This window comes from Cyprinus carpio, chromosome A14, assembly GCF_018340385.1.
Source record: "Cyprinus carpio isolate SPL01 chromosome A14, ASM1834038v1, whole genome shotgun sequence".
NCBI classification, from domain to species: domain Eukaryota; kingdom Metazoa; phylum Chordata; class Actinopteri; order Cypriniformes; family Cyprinidae; genus Cyprinus; species Cyprinus carpio.
The window spans coordinates 24,921,868-24,942,151 of NC_056585.1; positions in this window are offsets into that span (position 1 = coordinate 24,921,868).

Genomic DNA, 20,284 nt, shown 5'->3' on the forward strand with positions numbered 1-20,284 from the left:
CTGGACCCAGACTAAAAACAGAGTTCGGGCATGAAACTCTAGATGGCGAGTCCGATAGGTCTAACTCAATCTGACCTAATGACATCATTATAACATGGCACAGCTGATTGTTATCTCCTGTATCGTAGCCAATGAGCGTGCTGCTCAATATTCAAATATATGACTAGTGCTTCCTGTAGCAGTTGCAGTTTGCTTAAAAAAACCCTCCACCTTCCCAGCTCCACCTGTATAGATCTGCTACGAGGTGGATTCATGTATGCTATATAGGGTTTATTTCATGTATGTTATATCTGCAGCAGCGATATTTTACATGCTCACAGCAGCATGTTGTGGATGTATAGGCAGTAGCAAGACTCAGTACTTGCTCTGCCCAGCAGCAGCAGCAGCAGCAGCTAGCAGACTTTTAAGACCAATACATTAACATTGTCTTTACATTACCATGCCATCCTCAAGAGGGTATGAAGAATAGGGTAGACTAATAGCACACAGTTTTTCCCTTCTTAAGGGCTGCAAATGCAAAAATTGTAATGCACAGGGAAAAGCCACACCCCGGGGTCGTATAATAGTGGCATAAAAAAATTATTTTTCCGGGTTTTACCTGTTTTACGATTAGCAAAACGACACACGGGGATTTGGCCAAAATTGTTTTATGGTATGAAGCGCCCGTCCAGGGGCTTCTGCGTTTAAAAATTCTCATCATAAAAGAAGCCTTTAAAAATCCCTTTGCCCCAGATGGTTTGTCATTGAGCGGGAAGGGGAAGCCCTCGAGCTGAGACTTCGGAGCTGTGGTGGTTTAGAGGCTGTTTGTTTGCTTTTATGAAAGCAATGCTGGGGGAGATTAGAAACCCCATTTTGAGGAAACTGATGTTCGGAAGCCCTTTTTGCTCCATTTTCTTCATTAACTCAATCATTGGGGAGGCATATCAAGTGATTCGGGCCCCGCAAGACAACACAAATGCACGGAAACCCACACAAAAGATTTTGTCTTTTCTTTTTTTTAATATCATTTTTAATTGTCAGAAAACAGGTTTTTTTTGGTCATTTGGAAAAAAAGAGCTTCATTTTCCCTTTCACTTCCAGTCTTTGCATGAAAGCACCCTGGAAACACAAGCTCATTTGATTATACTGAACTGAAAAGTTCAATTTTGGGGAATCTCCCTACATTCTATCCATGAAGACCAACAGTACACGGGAAACATCTAACATATGCCCCCTAGCTGAATGAAAAGAATTTTTAACTTTGCAGACTTGAAACTTTGGGAGTAGATTGTATATTTTACATTAATGTTTGTATATGTTAAATCAGGTTTTAAAAAAAGGCAGAGTGTGAAACATATCACAACCGGAGTGTCCAAAGAAATTTTTGTGACCACCCCTTTAGTTAAAAATACTACAAAAATATAAAATAATGAAAGTAATGTAGTTACCAAAAAAAATTTTAAACAAAAATTAAAAAAAACAACACACACACACAAAAAAAAAAAACCCTGATTAAAGCTCTAATGCTTGAAAAGGATTTGATGTAAAATATTTTTAAATTTTTGGGTTAACTTTAGAGCAATAAAAAAAACATGCATGAGTGAAAAAAAATATGAGAAAAAAGTGTTATTGAGTGCAAAAAAAAGCCATGAAAATAACTATGCAATACTTGCATTTGACTGAGACCCCACGTGATGCACAAAAACAAAAGCACAAAGAAAACCATACCCCCACAAATTCATTTTTAAATTTTTTTTCATGGCTTATTGTGCTTGAATGGTCAGATGCACACATAGTTATGTAAAAAAATAAAATTTTTAAGTGCAAATAAATAGTTGGGAAATAACCTGAATATGTATCAATATATTGGATCTGTGCATTATGTCTGAAAGTGACAGGAGAAAACATTATCATGAAATAAAATGATTCCTATTGTGATTCCAATACAAAGATGTTACAAAACTGCAGAAATCATCCCTTTTAGATATTTTAAAAGCAAACTCAGACTCCTTACATTCCTTCTTTTTAAGTCAGGAAGATGACCCAGAACACTTGGTTAGACTTGTGGTGTACCTCCCTGAGATGCTGGGAAACTCGCCTTAATAAATGTCAGTTAAATGTCAACCATTTGACCAGATTTTCACCAGCTATTATCAATTTGAGTTTCTATTTTCGAAAATTAAATCACTGCACAGCCATTGGGTAACGCTTGAATGGCCCACTGTAAAATGAAAATAATGGAAGGTGCTGTAACCTGTTAGTAAAAAAATCCATTTTAAATTTAATTTGCGATCTCAAATCAAGGCTGGTTAGTAAAGTCAAATGAGGGAATGGAAAAATTGAAGGACCCCATGTCACAAATGTCTGAATAGATAACAAATTTCCTAGTTTTTTAATGCAACAATGAATGAAAGTGAATTTTTAATCCCTTCTCAAAACAGCTCTGAATAGGTTCAGATGGAATTTCTGCTTAAAACCCCGGGGCCCTGCCCGAGACTTTCTTCACTTTCCTTTATTTATCTCTATTTGAGGCCTAAATCTCCCCTTTCCCTCCAAAGTATAGTTTTTCCCACACATATTTATACAGGGTAAAGAAAAAGGTCCCAAATCCCAATAAATCCAAAAGGTCTGTGAATTTTCAAATCTCAAAGAAACTTCTCATTCTGGCACAGAGCAAAAAAATCAGCACTTTTGTACAACCTCAGATAAGGGGGATTCCTGCCACTGTCACATTCTGATACTTATCCGGGCCTAAACGTCATTTCATCTGGTTAGAGGTGCAAAATTTAAAGCCTTGCTGAGTTTGTTTGATTGGGGGGAATTTTGGGAGAATAAAGCTACCTGCTCCTGTTGTTTCTCACCCGATTAAGTTGGTATGCGGGCAAGTTAAACAAGGCCGTTTAGTCCCAGTAAAGGGAGCTGCACTAAAGTGTCTACAGCTGAGATCTTTCTCTTTATGTCAAATCTGTTTGACCTTTGACTTGTGAGCGTTCCAGTGAAGCATGCTGTTTGGGATGATGACTGCGGGAAAGAAAGTAAAGGCCCAGGATAAGCTTCTAAACCCAAGCAGTTCAAGGAAAAAAATAAAGCAATAGAAACTAGAAGAAAATGGTTCAGGCCTATTTGGAGAGCCCAACCAGTACTTAACCTTTCACTTGATTTGAGGAGCAGCCTGAAACGATAGATGTTTTGGGAGGTCATTAATCTTTTTTTAAAATGTTGCATTGTTTTTTTAAACAACGTATAAAAACATTTTTTTTTGATCCCCCTTATACTCGGGGACCAAAAAGGATTTTTCGGGCACCATTAGTTCCCTAAATATTTATTTTTTTTTTATTTTTGATTATTTTTTTTTTTTTATGTATGCTTTTTTCCCAACCAGTATTAAATCACCCATTATACAAAAAAATCAAATAAGTTCCATATTTTTTATTTTTCTGAAAATTTTTTTTTGAAATGCTGTGTAAGTGTTTTCTGGCAAATGCCCCAAAACATGGAAAAAAATGGCATTTCCTTCCTTTAAAAAAATTTCCAGGTCTATTCACCTTGAGGAATAACACCTCAGTAGCCCAGAGTCACAATAAGAATTTTCTTCAAGTCAAAATTTGACCTACAATGTGACAACACCCCGGTCTGGCCCTTCACTGGAATGACGGAAAGAATGAAGCCCCCAAAACCCCCCACTAATGCCAGGAAAAATTTAAAAAAATTGTGTGCCGACTTCACTCTTTTCCGGGAGCCTGTACGGAAAGCCTTCCCGAAGCATTGTTCAGCTGAAGGTTTCATTAACCTTTAAGTGCTTATATCTAAGAAAAAAAATAAAATTCAAAAAGAGGGAAAAGGGAGGGACAGTGAGAGAGGGGAGGGAGGGGGGGAGGGGGGAGATGGGCCAGCACAGCACCAAAAAGGAAACTTACCCAGGCATATTTTAAAAAACCTGCTGCATGAGGACATGACCCATCGCCACCAGAATCTGTGGCTGCCATCCCGGGCAGAGGGGTAATTCTCATGCACTGCTAAGTACAGAGGCCTCTGAGCACACATGCCTCATAAAAAACCAAACGGGCCTCGGGGGGCTGGGAATTTAAAATTCCACCCACCCTGAGCTTTGACCGAATCTTTGTGCATGGCCAGTGCTGGGGCTCCCCCCCTGAGCCAGCAATCTCCCGACATTTTTCCACGCAGTGAAAAACAACCCTTCCCGTTTTTGACAGAATATTAATTACCTGCAAAGGTTGCAAAATTTTCCCCATCGATGGAATGATTAAAAAACCCCCGGCTTTTGAATCCAATGAAAATGCGAATTTGACCCCAACCCAAAACCAATTGTGCATCTTTTGTTTTGAGCTTTGGCTGTTTTTGGCTGTTTTTTTGGCTGTGAGTGGGGACGGATGGGAGAAAAAAACGGGTACATGTGGGTAAAGGGGGTGGGGTTTTTGTGTTGTGGGGGGGTTTGGGCGGGGGGAAAAGGAAGTGAAAGAGTCCCCGAGACCACAGAGAATCCAAAAAAAAGACCTTGTAAAAAAGCTCTTCTTGGGGGAACACCACCATGCAGAGCAAAGACCCCCTGAGGGTGAAAATCAGGTTTTTTTGTTGTTTCTGTCTATCTGGTTTTTTTTTTAATATGCTTTGACCATTTTGGGGGTTTTCGTCAACACCATTGGAGCATTTTCCCCTTTTAAACTGCACTGTACCAAACCAGTAAATTTTAAAGGGGACGGGCTTTTTTTATTGTGTCATTATCAAAGCGTTTCTCCCCAAAAGAATTTTTGTTTTTTGAACTTGCTGTTGTGGTAAAAAGGTTTTATGGAAAAAAACCGGGTTTTTACAAAAAAAAACCCAAAAAAACTATAAAAAAACCATGGTAACCACAAATGAATGGTTTTGCTACAATTAACATAGTTTAACCTTTAAAAATTGGTGGTTTAAAAGGGAAAATTAAATATGAAAAAAAAAAAAAAGCATGGTTACTACACTTTACTGTAAAAAAAATCATGAATTTTTTTTTTTTAAAAATTTTTTTAAAAAAAAAAAATTTTTTTAAAATTTTTTTTTTTTTAAAAAGGGGGGGGGGCCCCTTTTTTTTAAAAAAAAAAAAAATTTTTTTTGGGTTTTTCCCTTTTAAAAAAATTAAAAAAAAAAAAATTTCTTTTGGTTCCTTTTTTTTTTTTTTTGGGAAAAAAAATTTTTTTTTTTTTTCCCGTTTTTGTTTTTTAAATTTTTTTTTTTTTAAAAGGGGGTTTTGGGGGGGGGAAAAATTTTAAAATTTTTTTTTTTTTTTTTTTTAAAAAAAAAGGGGGGGGGTTTTTTTAAAAATTTTGGAAAAATTTTTTTTTTTTTGGGGGTTTAAAAATTTTCTTTGTTTTTTTTTTTTTTGGGGTTTTCCTTTTAAAAAATTTTTTTGGTTTTTTTTTTTTAATAAAATTTTTCAAACCAAAAAAAATTTTTGGGCTTTTTTTTTTTTAAAAAAATTTTTTTAAAAAAAAATTTAAAAAATTCATTTTTTTTTTTTTTTTTTTTTTTTTTTTAAAAATCAACCCCCTTTTTCCGTTTTTTTTTTTTTTTTTTTTTTTTTTCCCCCTTTTTTTTTAAAAAAAACCCCCCCATTTACTTTTTTGGGTTTTAAAAAGGGTTTTTAGCCACCCAACTAAATCAGCACTAAAAAAAGTTCATTTGCATACTAATTAGTGTCCTTAATCAGACATTTTCAAAAGAGGGGAAAAATTTCAAGTGCTGATCTTTTAGGACCCTCATTTTTTCCCCCACTAAATTGCTGTGCATTTTACCCCCCTTTTTTGGAATTGAGGGGCTATCAGTTTCAGGGGAGGTCCACTTTATGACAAACAAAAAGGGTGAAATTTGTTTTGACACTCAACGGGGAAAAAAAGTGAGTTACAGTCCCGGGTTTGGCAAAATTTTGATGGGCCCCTTTGGAATGGGTTTGTGACCAACAGATGCATCTGGCCCAAAAAAGACCTGTTTTTTACTTTTTTGGCCCTCAACCGGGCTTTGATAAAAAAAGAAAAAAAACATTATGGCTTATATCGGCTCTATACTGTGCATTTAAAGATCGCTTTATGCGGTGATGCTTGTAACATTGTTTTAATCTTAAACTAACAGCTTGTATATATGTAAAAGCATTATGTCTTTGAAAACGCAGTACCGTTACTTAATGAGTGTTTGTGACTGGATTGCTAACGGTGTTTGGGTTGTAAACGCAGTGGATTATGATATATTAGACTCCCTATCTATATGGGTGAGTAAAATTATCACCTTCCCCGAATAAATCTATAGCGATTCTTAAAAGTCTTTGGATCGATCCTTCAATTTTTTAGTGGCTCTGTGATGACCACATAGGACTTCGTCACTGTGTTCTGCGCTCATAAACTACGCTTAGTTTGGAGCATGTTGACGGTCCGCGTTCTTAGAAACATACAGCGCGACCAGTGTAGCCAGATTCGTTGAGCAAAAGAAACAAAACTGCTAATCGGAAATGAGGGGTACGTGAATCTTTTTTGTTAAGTACAAATGTACAAGGGAATGAGTGGAATGATTCGCCAGAGCAAATAGACACTTATGGAGCGGCTCTTTTTGTTAAATCGTGCAGATCACCGGTGGGCACAGGTTGAATAAGGATAATTGAACAATCAAATAAGATGGATGCTAAGCAGTATAAACTGGTCAGAATTGTGCCATGATATCATATGTCAGTCCTGCTCTATTCATGCCGGAAATAAACTGGCTGTAAGGCATATGAATGCCAGTGATTAGAAAAACAACAGTGACCCGGGAAGAGCTGTTTTGGTACCTGCAAAACCTGACAGACATTCTGCATGGAATCATGCTACAAAACAGAAGCATGATTCAAAATACTGTTTGTGTAATATGAGGCTGCTCACGAGTATGTCAGACAGGCGCTCTCTTCAACCAAACAGACGGTCAGCAGACATCTGCCGCGTATGTTCGAACGGCGCAAACTTAGCAATGTAATGTTCCAATGGTAACACTGTTGACTGCACGCTCATACTGAGTAAAACAAATGATGGCTACAGGAAATGAGCAAACAATCTTCACGTAAATGTTTTGTTAGTTAGCAATCAGGACTGCAGGGTAGGGAAGATAAAGTAACACTCCAGAGGCTTGCAAGATGTTCTAAACATCAAATAGAAAAAAGTGGCGCAATTTTGGTGCTGCTAAAATTTCAGAAAAAAGACTTTTGGAAGCTTGTTTTATTTTTCTGACTACAATTGGAAAAGTTACTGACTTAACCAGAATTTGCTTACTGGCTTTGCTTTGAAACCAAATACTGTCACTCGTGATGACAGAATAAACTAACCTCACGGTATTATCTATAATTAACAAGATGAATCACAGAGTTTACTAAAAATGAGTTACGTACTTATTTGCGCACTGTGTTGAGACAGCTTTAATTCTTAAAGAGATCGGCTGGCTGGTTTGAAAACATCCATTTTTAACAAGTCTCTTGCTACAGCCGAGGTTCTCTTAAAAAGTATCATCTAATATGCCTTTAAAGAACGGCAACCCCCTCTTGCTGGAGCGGCTATCCATCTAGATTTCCTCATTAATAATTCATGAAGGTGCAGAGTTCGGTCAAAAAGCTTCATCTGCTCTCCGTGGTCTTTTTGACCTCTTCCGTTTTGCTCATATTTAACGGATCACTGATGATGCTTCATCTCCTGCATCTTGCGCTCTTTCCTTTTGCATTGACGGCAATAACAGGAACTTCATAAGATATGTATGGGCTACAGCTCGGCTCGTACTATCATTCCCCATGCTCCAGCACCTAAACCCATGGATCCCTCTGACTGAACTTCTACACTAGCAACAGGGATTTCCTGGTTTCCCTAAACAGAACATCCCTACATTTCCAAGCGTGGTGACCAGTTCACCTCTATCTATGCTGGTGCCGGAATTTCTGTCCTGAGTCCCCTGCTCTACTCTCTACTGAGTGCGTGTACCACACAGCTCACATCTATTATTAGGCGCGTGATGACCTTCTTGGTTTCTGGGCCTCATTTCCAACAATAATGAGACATACTTGGATGGGGCGAAGCATTAACATCGTGGTACCGGATAGTGTCTCTCTGTGTATGGCCAGGCAGAACGAAAGAACTGGTGTTGAGCCGGAGATGGCAGGCAAACATTTACCAGCGTTCCGTAGGACTGTGGAGAGGGTGAGCAACTTCAAATACCGGTGTAAGCATCTCCGAGGGACCACGGCTTCAGACTACAGGTTCAAAGACAGGTTAGGAAAGCCAGGTGAACTGTAGATCTGGAACGGCAATTCAGGGTTTCACCACTGATCTGAAACTTTCTATTCAGAGGCCGTTGATGTGCCATTCGTGCGCCTTGTCAGTGTTGGTGGCAGGAACAGCTCCAATCATGACTGCAAAGCCCACCACAGAAGTTGTGCAATTGGCTGGGCGCATCTCAGGGTCTGCTCTCCCCTCTCTAAGGACGTACCTCAAGGCGGGACTGTTTGCGTAATCAAGGACTCCGCATTCACCCCCGGTAACCATCTTTTCGCACCTTGCCATCTGGTGGCGTTTCCGTAGCCTGATGTCAAGCAGGGGAGACTTAGGTTTCTTCCCAGGCCTGTCAGAAGGGCTCTCAGGCGGCTCAAGCCTCTGTCTTCGTATGCTCATAGCATATTCGCTTTTATCAGTAAAGATATTCATCATTCTCCGTTGACATGGGAGTATCAGCTGTTTTACTTGCCTCTTGTACATTCCTGTGTATATATTTATTTAGACTACAGTTTTACTTTCCATTGCATTCGCACCACGCTATATTTCGAATTCTGATATACATCTCTTTATATATTTTATATTCTTATATTTTATTGTTTCTTTATTTCATTCTTTCCTTAATATATTTGTATATTTTCATAATTCATCTTTAATTGTCATCCATGGGGCGTGCCTGACTCTTTCACTGCTGTGGTTATATATGCTCTATATGGTGATGTGACAGTAAAAATCTTGATCTTGAATCGCGAATTATGGAAATAATGGTAACCCTAATCTCAGAGATGCAATCTCTTTTAAATAAAGACTGTTTACCAGCAGTTCTAGCTGATACAAAAGATATTTTTTAACAACATTGCATTTTGGTTGCAGTACAATTTTTTAAAAATGTTAAAGAAAACCAGTTTTTTGGTTTAAAAAAGTAATGTAACCAAATTCATATGATGACATGCAGTTTAATTTATGAGAATTACCAGAAATATGCAGTACTAACACTGCAGTTTTGTAGCAATTTAGCCACAAATATGAAATGTAGCATACTCCATCACTTGCTCACCCAATGGACCTGATTCCAGTCATTCCAGTGGAATGGGGTGCCGTCAGAATGAGAGTCTAACAGCACATAAAAACATCACAATAATCCAACAGTAATCCACACCACTCCAGTCCCCATCAACTAACCTCTTGTGACGTAAAAAAGCTGTGTGTATGGTAAGAAACAAATCCAACAAGACATTTAACTTTTAGCCATTGCTTCTGAGACCATAATCCATTAATAACTCTTCCTTTTGTAAAAAAAAAAAAAAAAAAAAAAAAAAAAAAAAAATACGTGGTCCTCTCAAATCAAAATCCTCCCACATATCTGTTTGAATTCTTTTCACTTGATCTGTTGCTATATTTCTCTCCTGATTTCAGATTGAGACACCTTTTCACTGGAAAACCCAATATTATGGATATGAGGGATGCATATAAAACAAACACAAAATTTTTAACTTCACAAGATGTTAACTGATGAACAAAAGTCACATGGATTACTTCTGAATTTTTTTTGTTGTTTGTTGTTTTTTTTTTCAGCTGGACTCTCATTCTGAACGCCACCCAATCACTGCAGAGGATCCATTGCTGAGTAAGTGATTGGAATGCTACATTTCTCAGAATCTGTTCCAATAAAAGAAACAAACTCATCTACATCTTAGATGCCTAAAGATTAGTAATTTTTCTGTAAATTTTAATTTTTAAGAAGAACTATACATTAAAGTGGACTCAAAACCCAGTATAAAAAACAGGAAGAGGGTTGAGCTGAATGGTGGCCGAGTATTTCCAGAATGTGCATTTGGGGAATAAGGAGCACGCTGACAGATTGACATCAAGTAAAAAAGTTTCCAAATGAAGTATATTTGTGCAGTAGCATGTTCACAGCGGAGAATCTGATGGCAATAAACTTGAAGGCAGGAGCCTGTGACAGTCACAGCACATAGAATGTAAATTTAATAAAAATAAAAATAAAAAAAATAAAAAAAAGCTTGGCAGTAGAGACCTACATATATTGAATGCAGCAGTGCAGTTATCAGGGCGGGTGGGGAGATAGCTCCCTCTCCAGTATGTCCTCAGACCTTATTTACAACATCTCTGTAGTTAGTACTCAGAATTTTCAGTCTTTCACTCCTGACAGTCTGGCCACGAAACTAATGCGAGTGAAGATGTTGAATAATTGGAGTGAGTCTTGGTACGATAGCAGGGTCACCAGAAAAGCTGTTTCAGTGAATCGCATTCATCTTGGGCCTGCTGTATACCACAATTCATCATGATGCGAGGCAGGATATGTTTGCGTAACTGAAGCCTGTCCCAGACAAAATGAAGTCATAAAATAACACACCTCTGTGTTGAGGAAGCAACCCTGCCTTTTTTCTTCTCTTTCTGGAAGCACCTGTCTTCTTTTTTTTTAGAAAACATGTTCTTTCCTTCCCCCCATTCTGTCTCCTTCTCCGTTCTTCATAGAGCACAGCAAGACTTATCAAGCATGGTTTTTATGAGTTCACTAATGTGGTCATATATCCAAGAACTTCATAAAAGATAAATTGGAGAATTTACTTGAAATAACTAGCTTTTTTTGGGGGGGGGGTTAATTCCAATTCCACTAAAAGGAATTATGCAAATCAGGCAACAACAATGCACACACAACTTAGTGCTGAATGTAATTCTCCATCTTTGGGGTGGAGGTGAAGAAATGTAGTAGACTAGCCTGCTCTGCATTGCTTTTCTAGGACTGTATAGCATCGCTCCATCACTGCAATCCAGGACAACCTAAATCAGCTGTTTGATTGGATTTCTTTAAATGCCATCTTTGTGTAACAACAGTTGGTTAGATAGTTCATTCCATTGTCGATCTGATGTTGGGACTTCTCTATTTGTGAGTTAGTGACACTTTCCTGAATTGTACTGCGTTACGGCCAGTAGGTGGCAACAACTGATTGTCTTTTATGAATGGATCATTGCATTAACTAATTCAGAAATGGAAAGAGCACTTTCTATTTTCTTTTGAACATTTGTTTCATCAAAGAATCCTGAAAAAATCGACACAGTTTCACAAAAAAATATTAAGCAGCACAACTGTTTTCAACATTGATAATGTTTCTTGAGCAGAAAACCAGCATATTAGAAAGATTTCAGAAGGATCATGTGACACAGAAGACTGGAGTAATGATGCCTGAAAAGTTCAGCTTTGCCATCAAAGGAATAAATACATTTTAAAATAGTTTAAATAGAAAAGAGTTATTTTAAATTGTAATAATATTTTTATGGGTTTTACCCGTATTTTTGATCAAATAAATGCAGCCTTGGTGAGCATACGAGAATTATTTAAAAAGCATAAAAAAAATTGCAGACACCACCAAACTGAAAATTTTTCTGTACTGTATAGATTAATTTAAACAGAATCTCTAGCACATGGCTTGTTCATTTGATGTCCTAAGAAACACTGCATGTTCAATGTCTAGTGTGATCATGGTTTAATATGCATTTGTTTTGCACCAAAATACCACATTTTTTGGCAAAATTCTCAGCAAAGATTTTATATTTGCAGGTAAGTCATGGAAAAGGTCTCACAGGAATCTTCCACTAAACTAGGACATCACCTTACTAATGCAGTGATTACTCATTATGACTAAAGGCCTTTGAGTCTTACAGCTCTGACATGTCAGAGGATACTCAAGTTGATTCCATCTGAATGAGTAAACACAGAGTCATGAAACGCGACTTTGAAACCCAGATTCGCCTGCATACGCTTCCCACCATCTGACCTTCAACATGCACTTGTGACCACAAGACATTGCAGAACTTTTTAATCAAGAGGCAGCTTGTGTGTTGCAGGCAGTGAAAATCCATAATTCTTAAACTGCTATTGATTGGGTGTGAACCGTCAAGACCAGTGAGAGACCATATTTATTTATTGTTATGTATTTATTGTTTAGCCATAAGGGAAGATTTTTTCCATTGAAGTCCACTAATTTTCATTATTTATTTATTTTTTTTATATGACACCAAGCAATAGATCTTAGTCAGAGTAGATGCCATATGCAAATTTCATGTAATGAAAACAAGGCTGGCGGAGATATAGTCTTTTCAGGTTGTATTGTAGCAGCATGTTTTAATTTTTCACTGCCCATGTTTTCCCCTAGAGGCAAAGACACTACAGGCAAAAAAAAAAATAAAAAAAAAATAAAATAAAAACAGGGGGAAAGAAAAAGTTTTTTCATGCAATTGTTTGGGCCATTTGGCTTTTCATGTGCTTTTCAGTTGTTTCAGACTAGTGAAAAGAGGAAAACGTCAAAAAATACACTTTTAAGAGTTTATTTTGTTGCAGTTTATCGTGGTTTCGATTTCAATTACAATACATGAAAATAAGATTTTTCTTTTTTCTGCATGAGCCAGAAATCTCCACTTCAGTGGTACTTGCCTATACCAAACTTTTCAGTTTTATTCCTATCTGCAGTTTTTTTTTATGTTTCAGAAAATGTGCTTCTATTTAATTGCTTGATTTTATACAGCATTCTATTTATATTTTATGGACCTGGTTTATCCAATGTGTCATATTTTTTTATAATATATGAAAATACATAGTTCATACATCATTCAAATATTAAAATGTTCATGTTAGTTATTATGTAGTTCCTGTTAAATAAGCTGTAGGATAGGGGAGTCTTGGAGAATTTATATCATGTATCTTGGTATCCATACTTTTGTCATCTGTTGTGTTATATTTTTGAATGGTTTTGAAGTTGTGTTATGGATGGTTGTCACTGTCATTTTACTGCAAGACAAATATACCTGCGGGTATGGATAAAAATAAACCTAATCTAATCTGTAAAACAGTGTAGTTAACTAATGTTAACAAATGATACTGTAAAGTGTTACCAATAATCCATTACCTAGTTTTTCATGTATAATCCCAGCTGTGATTAAACTTCTACCAGCTTCTATCAGTCAGAAGGACTGGATTCATTACTATAAACGTATCTGCTGCTGAATTATTACTGAGCATTAATATTGACCTCTGGAAATTAAAAAATAAACACAAAAACCATCTTAAAAAAGACTACTAACTTGATTCCCGACATTGAAGTATGCTGTTAGAAAAGCATACTGTATGCTGTAAGGTATGCTGTTAGAAAAGTGTGAAGACATATATAAATTTGTTTCCTGTCCGCGGCTCGTTTCCAGGTGCAGCTTTGGTCATGAATATTTTTTTCCCGTCATGTGACATTTCACCTGAACTGATTTGCCTGAAAGGTGGAATGTTGGTGCAAGTGCCTAAAACCATTTATCACCATGTGCCTTTCACTCACTGCCAAAGCAACCGGTTGGCAAACGCCTTGCTGCTTAGCTTTTTTAAAGTTGTCATTTCATGTGCCCTGCTACCATTTATTGTCCTTACCACTGGCAGCCAAGCAAAATAAGCATTTAAAATATAATGATTATCTCCTGAAAAAGTGAAGGGGACAATTTAGTAATTTTTATAAGTGAAATCTCAGAATCTCAAAGTGTATGCGTATACACTCACTAATGTGTATGCGTATATATACTGCAATATATATATATATATATATGCATATATGTATATATACGCATACACATTTAGTGAGTGATATGCATTATATGAGATTTTCACTTATAAAAACTGACTAAATTAGTCCCCTTCACTTTTCAGGAGATTATCATTATATTTTAAATGCTTATTTTGCTTGGCTGCAGTGTAGAAGGACAATAAATGGTAGCAGGGCAACATGAAATGACAACTTTAAAAGCTAAAGCAGCAGAGCTTTCGCCAACCGGTTGCTTTGGCAGTGAGTGAAAGCACCGGTGAATAAAATGGTTTAGCACTTGCACCAACATTCACCTTTCAGGAAAATCATTTCAGGTGAATGTCACATGACGGAAAAAAATATTCATGACCAAAGCTGCACCTGGAAACGAGAGCCCCCGCGGACAGGAAAACAAATTTAAATGTTAAAAGTCCCTCACACTTTTCTAACAGCATTACTTACCGCATACAGTATGCTTTTTTCTAACAGCATACTTCAATTGTCGGAATAAGTAGTAGTCTTTTTTAAGATGGTTTTTGTGTGTTTTTTTAATTTCCAGAGGTCAATATTAATGCTAGTAAATTCAGCAGCAGATACTTTATAGTAATGAATCCCAGTCCTTCCAGACTGATAGAAGCTGGTAGAAGTTTAAGTCACAGCTGGGATTTATACAGGAAAAAACTAGGGGTAATGGATTATTGTAACACTTTACAGTATCATTTGTTAACATTAGTTAACTACATGTTTAACAGATTAGATTAGGTTATTTTATCCATACCCGCAGGTATATTTGTCTTGCCAGGTTAGTTTTTAAAATGACAGTGACAACCAGCCATAACACAAATTCAAAAAAACCACAAATTCAAAAATATAATCACAAAAGATGACCAAAAGTATGCTACAAGATACATGATATAAAATTCTCCAAGACTCCCTACCTACAGCTTATTTAACAGGAACTACATAATAACTAACATGAACATTTGAATATTTGAATGATGTTTTAAAGAACTATGTATTTCATATATTATAAAAAAATATGAACTTGGAATAAAGCCAGGTTCATAAAAATATAAAATAGAATGCTGTATAAAATCAGGCAAATTAAAATATGAACAACATTTTTCTGAAAAAAAAAAAAAAAACTGCAGATAGGAAATAATAACTGAAAAGTTTGGTATAGGCAAGTTACCACTGAGTGGAGATTTCTGGCTCATGCAGAAAAAAAAAAAATCTGTATTTTCATGTATTGTAATTGAAATCGAAACGATAAACTGCCAACAACATAAACTCTAAAAGTGTATTTTTTTGACGTTTTCTTTTCACTAGTCTGAACAACTTGAAAAGCAGCAATGAAAAGCCAAAATGGCCCAAAACAATTGCATGAAAACTTTTTCTTTCCCCCTGTTTTATTTTATTTTTTTTTCTCAATCAGTAGGCCTGTAGTGTCCTTGCCTCTAGAAACATGGGCAGAAGGAAAATAAACATGCTGCTACAATACAACCTGAAAAAAAGACTATATCTCCGGCCAGCCTTGTTTTCATTACATGAATTTGCATATGGCATCTACTCTGACTAAGATCTATTGCTTGGTGCATATAAAAAAATAAAATAAATAATGAAATTAGTGGACTTCAATGGAAAAAATCTTCCCTTATGGCTAAACAATAACTACAGTAACAATAATAAATATGGTCTCTCACCTGGTCTGACGTTCACATCAATAGCAGTTTAAGAATTATGGATTTTCACTGCCTGCAACACAAAGCTGCTCTCTGATTAAAAATTCTGCATGTCTTGTGGTCACAAAGTGCATGTTGAAGGTCAGATGTGGGAAGCGTACATGCAGGCGAATCTGGGTTTCAAAGTCCGTTCATGACTCTGTGTTTACTCATTCAGATGGAATCAACAGTCTATCCTCTGACATGTCAGAGCTGTAAGGACTCAAAGGCCTTTAGTCATAATGAGTAATCCCTGCATTTAGTAAGGTGATGTCCTAGTTTAGTGGAAGATTCCCTGTGAGAACCTTTTCCATGACTTACCTGCACAAATAAAAATCTTTGCTGGAGAAATTTTGCCAAAAAAATGTGGTGGTATTTTGGTGCAAAACAAATGCATATTAAACCATGATCACACTAGACATGAACATGCAGTTTCTTAGGACATCAAATGAAACAAGCCATGTGCTAGAGATTCTGTTTTAAATTAATTCATATACAGTACAGTTCAGTTTGGTGTCTGCAATTTTTTTTATGCTTTTTAAATAATTCTCGTTATGCTCACCATATTTAAATCTATTTTATAATATAGTTGATTCTTGTGATGCAAAGCTGAATTTTCAGCATCATTACTCCAGCTTTTCTATTTAAATCTATTTTATAATATAGTTGATTCCTGTGATGCAAAGCTGAATTTCAGCATCATTACTCCAGTCTTCAGTGTCACATGATCCTCTGAAATCCTTTCTAATATGCTGGTTTGCTTGCTCAAGAAAAAAAGCATTATCAATGTTGAAAACAGTTGTGCTGTTTCATATTTTTGTGAAAAAAACTGTTGTCGATATTTTTCAGGATTCTTTGATGAAACAAATGTTCAAAAGAAAATAGAAAGTGCTCTTTCATTTCTGAATTAGTTAATGCAATGATTCATTCATAAAAGACAATCAGTTGTTGCCACCTACTGGCGTAACGCAGTACAATTCAGAAAGTGTCACTAACTCACAAATAGAGAAGTCCCAACATCAGATCAGACAATGGAATGAACTATCTAACAAACTGTTGTTACAAAGAATTGCATTTAAAGAAATCAATCAAACAGCTGATTTAGGTGTCTGGATTGCAGTGATGGAGCGATGCTATACAGTCCTAGAAAAGCAAGGCAGATCAGGCTAGTCTACTACATTCTTCACCTCCAACCCAAAAGATGGAGAATTACATTCAGCACTAAGTTTGTGTGCCATGTTTGCCCTGATTTGAATAAGTCCTTTAGTGAATCGGGAATTAACCCCCCCCCCAAAAAAAAGCTAGTTATTTCAAGTAAATTCTCCAATTTATCTTTTATGAAGTTCTGGATAGATATGACCACATTGTGAAACTCATAAAAAACCATGCTGATTAATAAGTTCTTGCTGTGCTCTATTAAGAACGGAAGGATTAAGACAAGAATGGGGGAAAGGAAACAGAAACATGTTTTCTCAGAAGACAGTGCTTTCCAGAAAAAGAGATAAAAGGCAGGGTGCTTCCTCAACACAGAGGTGTGAGTATTTTATGACTTCATTTTGGTCTGGGACAGGCTTCAGTTGCAAAAAGCCATATCCTGCCTCGCATAATGATGAATTGTGGTATACAGCAGGCCAAGATGAATGCGATTCACTGAACAGCTTTTCTGGTGACCCTGCTATCGATACCAAGGACTCACTCCAAATTATTCAACATCTTCACTCGCATTAGTTTCGTGGCCAAGACTGTCAGAGTGAAAGACTGAAAATTCTGAGTACTAACTACAGAGATGTTGTAAATAAAAGGTCTGAGGACATACTGGAGAGGGAGCTATCCCCACCCGCCCTGATAACTGCACTGCTGCATTCAATAGTAGGTAGGTCTCTACTGCAGCTAAATTTAAATTCTATGTGCTGTGACTGTCACAGGCTCCTGCCTTCAAGTTTATTGCCATCAGATTCTCCGCTGAACATGCTACTGCACAAGATAGACTTCATTTGGAAACTTTTTAACTGAGGTCAATCTGTCAGCGTGCTCCTTATTCCCCAAATGCAACATTCTGGAAATACTACGGCCCAGGCCACATTCAGCTCAACCTCTTCCTGTTTTTATACTGAGGTTTTGCGTCCACTTTAAGGTATATTCTTCTTAAAAATTAAATTTACAGAAAAATTTACTAATCTTTAAGGCATCTAAGATGTAGATGAGTTTGTTTTCTTTAGTGGAACAGATTCTGAGAAATGTAGCATTCCATCACGTACTCAGCAAATGGATCCTCTGCAGTGATTGGGTGGCGTCAGAATGAGAGTCAAGCTGAAAAAAAAAAAACAAACAACAAAAAAAAAAACTCAGAAGTATCCATGTGACTTTTGTTCATCAGTTAACATACTTGTGAAGTTAAAAATTTGTGTGTTTGTTTTATATGCACCCATCATATCCATAATATTGGGTTTTCCAGTGAAAAGGTAGGTAGGTCCTCATTCTGATCAGGAGAGAAATATGCACAGATCAAGTGAAAAAGAATTCAAAAAGCGATTATGTGGGAGGGATTTTGATTTGAGGAGGGGCACAACAGGGAGATTTTTTTTTTTTTTTTTTTTTTTTTTTTTTTTTCCAAAAGGAAGAGTTATTAATGGATATGGTCTCAGAAGCATGGCTAAAAGTTAAAAATGTCTTGTTGGATTTGTTTCTTACAGGACACACAGCTTTTTTTACGTCCACAAGAGGTCTAGTTGATGGACTGGAGTGGTGTGGATTACTTGTGGATTATTGTGATGTTTTTATTTGCTGTTAGACTTCTCATTCTGACGGAGGCACCCACTATCACTGGAATGGAGGATCCATTGGTGAGCAACGTGGGGCAGTGAGGAATGCTACATTTCATATTTGTGGCTTAATTGCTACAAAACTGCAGTGTAGTACTGCATATTTTCTGGTAAATTCTCATAAATTAAACTGCATGTCATCATATGATTTGGTTATCATTACTTTTTATAAACCACAAAACTGGTTTCTTTAACATTTTAAAACATTGTACTGCAACCAAAAGCAAAATGTTGGAAAAAAATATATTTTTTGTATCAGCTAGAACTGCTGGGTAAACAGTCTTTTATTTAAAAGAGATGCATCTCTGAGATTAGGGGTTACATTATTCCATAATTCCTTTAGTGAATTGGGTTGCTTAAACAACACAGTGCGTTGCAACTAAGTGACAACTCATTTAGTAGTTAAACTCTGTGATTCATCTTGTTAATTATAGAAAATACTGTGAGATTTAGTTGATTTTGCTCAAACATGAGTGTACAGTATTTAATTTTTTTATAAGCAAAGCAAGTAAGCAATTTAAGGTTTCACTTTTTTCCAATTGTAGGTTTGTAAAAATATAAAACAAGCTTTCCAAAGGTCTTTTTTTTTTTTTTTTTTTTTTTTTTTTTTTTTTTTTTTAAGAAAGAGAATCTAAAATTGCTTTCACTTTTTCTATTTGGATGTTGTTTGGGAACAAAGAACAGCCTCTGGAAAAGTCAAACTTGGTAAGAGCTACTCTTTTGTTTCTACGGCTTTGAAACCTGTAGTGAAATACTGATCTACAGTAGCAAGCCCTTGGATAAACATACTTTAATCTTCCCGCCTGCAGTTCTGATAACTACACAAAGACATATGAAGATTGTTTGCTCATTTCAGGAATGTTTCAAACATTTGTTTTACTCAGTATGAGCGTGTAGCTCAATAGTGTTTGGTCACGCTTTGAACATTACATTGCTAGTTTAAGGCTGTCCTGAACATAAATATGGCAGATAAGTTTATGGACTGTCTGTTTGGGAGTGCCTGTCTAAGGACATACTGTGAGCATGACGCCTCGAGACAAAAAAGACAAAAAACAGTATTTTTGACTTATTTGCTTTAGAGACAGATTCCTATGGATGTCTGTCAGGGGTTTGCAGTGGCTTTTTCTCGCGGGCTCACTGTTGGTTTTTCAGACTCACAACTGGCATCTCCACAGTGTCTACAGCTGAAGCTGTGCTTTCAAAAATAATAGAGCAGGACTGACATGGAGCACCATGGCAAATGCATTCATGATCCACATGCTCTCGTTTAGACTCCATTTTATTTGATTGTTGATTTGATCCTGATTCGATCAGGCTCCACTGGTAGCGATGTATGTTTCTGATAAACTAAAAAGAGCCGGCTCATAAGAGTCATTTGTTCATGAGACATACCACTCATTCCCATTGTATGATTGCAATTTAACAAAAAGATTCACATACTCTTATTTCCGATTAGCATGCTCTTGTTTCAATTGGTACAATTCCAGAATCTGGCTACACTGGTCGTGCTGTAATGTTTTCTAAACTAACTTTAAAAGAATCGTCTAACATGCCCTAAACGATGTAGCCGATGAGTTAAAAGCAGAACCAACAGTGACGTGAAGCCCTATGTGTCATCACAGAGCCACTAAAATTGAAGTGATCGATCAAATGACTTTAAGAATCGCATAGGGATTATCGGGGAAGGGATAATTTTACTCATCCCCTATATATATATGAGTCTATATATATCATAATCCACTGCTTTAAAACCAAAACCACCGTTAGCAGCCAGTCACAAACACTCATTAAGTAACGGTACTCGTGCTTCAAAGACATAATGCTTTTATGATACATGCCAAGCTGTTTAGTTAAGATTAAAACAATGTTACAAGCATCACTGCATAAATGATCTTTAAATGCATACAGTATAG